This window comes from Ranitomeya imitator, chromosome 6 (genome assembly GCF_032444005.1).
Source record: "Ranitomeya imitator isolate aRanImi1 chromosome 6, aRanImi1.pri, whole genome shotgun sequence".
NCBI classification, from domain to species: domain Eukaryota; kingdom Metazoa; phylum Chordata; class Amphibia; order Anura; family Dendrobatidae; genus Ranitomeya; species Ranitomeya imitator.
This window is the reverse complement of record NC_091287.1, coordinates 64676675-64680460: the sequence shown is the minus strand read 5'-3', so window position 1 is coordinate 64680460 and position 3786 is coordinate 64676675. Positions and strand designations below refer to the sequence as shown.

The 3786-nt window shown below is 42.9% G+C and overlaps 1 long non-coding RNA gene across 1 annotated transcript; it reads left to right on the top strand.

The window, feature by feature from the left end:
- Positions 1-955: 955 nt before the first annotated feature.
- On the top strand, positions 956-1500 carry LOC138643568 (uncharacterized). Its single transcript, XR_011314189.1, has 3 exons — positions 956-1029; positions 1183-1263; positions 1419-1500. It is a non-coding gene; the product is annotated as an uncharacterized lncRNA (long non-coding RNA).
- Positions 1501-3786: the final 2286 nt, after the last annotated feature.

Sequence of the window (3786 nt, the reverse complement as noted above, 5' to 3'; positions counted from 1 at the left end):
ACTGCTGCAACTAATGTCATATTAAAGAGATCCTGTCACCAGATTTTTATCATATAACCTAAGACCACCACCTTTCAGCTCTGTGTTACAGCATTCTGGAATTTCTGTATATAAGTCTCCAAGATGCCATGCAAAAAAAAAGACATTTTATTAGACTCACAAATGGGTGGCACTGGTCTTAATCCAGAGCCTCCTCTCTTCTTGCGTTGCCGTTCTCCTTCTCTGCTTTGTGTGGGTGATGCGTCCTATGTCATCCACACAGTGTTCCCCCATCACGTTCCTGCGCAGGCACACTTCTCTCTGCCCTGCTGAAGGCAGATCAAAATACTGTAGTGTGCATGCGCTGCCGCTCTTTGGCCCTTCCCCATGTATGTGCATTGCTTCCTGTGGTTGAAAAAACACTGCAAAAATGCTGAAAAAACTGACATGATGCAGATTTCAAAAACACTGAGACTCTCAGATCCAGCAAGGAAATAAAAAACAAATGTCTGCATGAGATTTCTGACATCTCATAGCTTTTGCTATCACTGTAAAAAGTAGCTTACAATTTACATGCAAAAAGCTGCTAGTGACCATAGCCTTATGGTGCAATGCCAGAATCCCAGTACTGTAAGGTACAAAAATAAAATAACTCTACTAGATGAAGATATCAATCTAATCTCATAGGAGTTTATCATTGACTTGCTTTTCTTACTTTTTTACATGAATTTCCAGTTGAGAAGATAAATAAATCTGTATTGAACCTGGGAGAAGAGCAAAACCCAGAAATAGTCCCCGAGACTGAACCTATCAGGGGTAAGTGTGACAATAAGGTCTATGCTGTCTGATGTCGGCGACTGAGAATATTTCACGAGGAGGATATATTATATGTCAGTGGTGGGATTTTCACATCTATGACTAACAATGATTATTGACTTGTTTTTCTTACTTTTTTACATGAATTTCCAGTTGAGACAAAAATGACATCTGCATTAAAACTGGGTGAAGATCAAGACCCAGAAATAGTCCCAGAGACAGAACCCAGCAGAGGTAAGTGTGACAATAAGGTCTATGTTGTCTGATGTTGGCGACTGAGAATAATTCACGAGGAGGATATATTATATGTCAATGGTGGGATTGTCACATCTATGACTAACAATGATTATTGACTTGTTTTTCTTACTTTTTTACATGAATTTCCAGTTGAGACAAAAATGACATCTGCATTAAAACTGGGAGAAGATCAAGACCCAGAAATAGTAGCAGAGGCAGAACCCAGCAGAGGTAAGTGTGACAATAAGGTCTATGCTGTCTGATGTCGACGTTTGAGAATTATTCACGAGGAGGAGATGTTAACTCCCAGTGGTACGATTGCCACATGTATGATGACTGACAATGATCATTGACTTGTTTTTTTTACTTTTTATATGAATTTCTAGTTGAGAAGAAAAATAAGTCTGCAATAAAACTGGTTGAAGAGCAAAATACCAAAATAGTAGAAGAGCGAGAACCTAGAAGACGTAAGTGTGAATGAGGTCTATGTTGTTTGATGTTGGCCAGTGAGAATAATTCATGTGGAGAAGATGTTATCTGTCAGTGGTGGGATTGTCACATGTATGATGACTGACAATGATCCTGTTCCTCTGCACAGATAAGATTTCTCTACCGTCCTGCCATAATGACACCAAAGCAGTATCTTTTAATATAGATTCCCATTACTTACATTAGTTTTATATCTCTTCTCATAGGTTCCATCTTCCGCCGGATTATATCATCCTGCCGACGTGGATTATCTAGGGCTGCTCGCAGTATCAGAAAAAGATGCATTTTTCCAATCTGTCGTTAGGGCACCATACACATCTAATGCCCTGAAGAAAGTACAGCAAGTCCATCATCAAAGCTGTACTTGGGCAGCACGGTGGCTCAGTGGTTAGCACTGTTGCTTTGCAGCACTGGGATCCTGGGTTTAAATGTCACTAAGGAAAACATCTGCAAGGAGTTTGTATGTTCTCCCCGTGTTTGCGTGGGTTTCCTCCGGGTACTCCGGTTTCCTCCCACACTCCAAAGACATACTGATAGGGAATTTTCTGTGGAATATCATGGCGCACAAATACATGTAATAAATAATACCTGTGCGGAAAGATTTCTAACATCTACCTGTGGCCTTCTGACCATTTTGTCACTACATTAAATTTAACCCACAATGTTATGTGTATTGAGAAAATCATCCAGCCCTTTTTAAAAGCTGTTGCAGCGTCTGCCATTACGAGTTCTTGTGGTTGGGCATTCCACAGTCTGACTGCTCTAACTGTAAATAACCCTTTCCTATTTAGCTGTCGGAATCGCCTGTCATCGCTCACTCTATGCTCTCGGTGTGGACCAAAAGTCTCTTTTATAATAAAAGCCTATGGGGCCTTGTTCTGACGCTCCATAGGCTTACAGTGTTAAAGCCACATCCGGGTTACACAGAGCGCAGTGTGACCCGGTCTGGTGAGCTGTGACATCACTCAGAAGAGGAGTGAATGGCGCTAGATACCAGAGAACTCGGTGGTAGGTGAATATATTAACACACACTACACTACAGACCAGAGGTGTTGCTAGGGTCCTAAAAGATTAGGGGCTCAACTGCAAAGTACATGTCTTCTTATATGACCCCTCACGAGTTATAAGAGGATTTGCACACACAGTATATAATTACATAAATTAAGAGGAGTCGCAGGAGACTAGATTAATAGATATGCACATAGGTACACAAGGTTATAAATTATGTAACTGTATAAATACATGAAGTATATGTGCGCATACGTCTAGGATATGAATTCTGAAGAAAGACTAACCTGAGCATTAAAGGGAGCAAAACACCAGAGAACTGATAAAAAAAAGTCAATAGAACAATGTATGAAAATGTAAAAATTATATTACATTTGTCAAGTATAAAAGGTGTGGGAGAAACACAAATATAAGAAAAAGGGGGCATAACATAGTTGTATTTAGTAAAAGTGACGTATGTGAAGGTTAGGTAGGGAGACTTGCTGAATTACGCTGTCAACAATGTATTGAAAATATATGAATAGTGTCAAGTAGGTACAAATATAATTTTACCTAAAGACTGCCGACCCTGACTCAAGTATAAGCCGAGAGGGGCACTTTCAGCCCAAAAATTTGGGCTGAAAATCTCGGCTTATACTCGAGTATATACGGTAATTACATTATTAACCCCTCTGTGACCTTAGACGTACTATCCCGTCGAGGTGCCCTGGGCTTATCTGACCCTGGACGGGATAGTACGTCACAGCCGATCGGCCACGCTCACGGGGGGAGCGCGGCCGATCGCGGCCGGGTGTCAGCTGCTTATCGCAGCTGACATCCGGCACTATGTGCCAGGAGCGGTCACGGACCGCCCCCGGCACATTAACCCCTGGCACACCGCGATCAAAGATGATCGCGATGTGCCGGCGGTGCAGGGAAGCACCGCGCAGGGAGGGGGCTCCCTGCGGGCTTCCCTGAGACCCCCGGAGCAACGCGATGTGATCGCGTTGCTGCGAGGGTCTCACCTCCCTCCCTGCTCCCTCCAGCCCCGGATCCAAGATGGCCGCGGATCCGGGTCCTGCAGGGAGGGAGGTGGCTTCACAGAGCCTGCTCAGAGCAGGCACTGTGAAGCCTGCAGCGCTGCATGTCAGATCAGTGATCTGACAGAGTGCTGTGCAAACTGTCAGATCACTGATCTGTGATGTCCCCCCCTGGGACAAAGTAAAAAAGTTAAAAAAAAATTTTCCAAATGTGTAAAAAAAATAAAAAAAAATATTC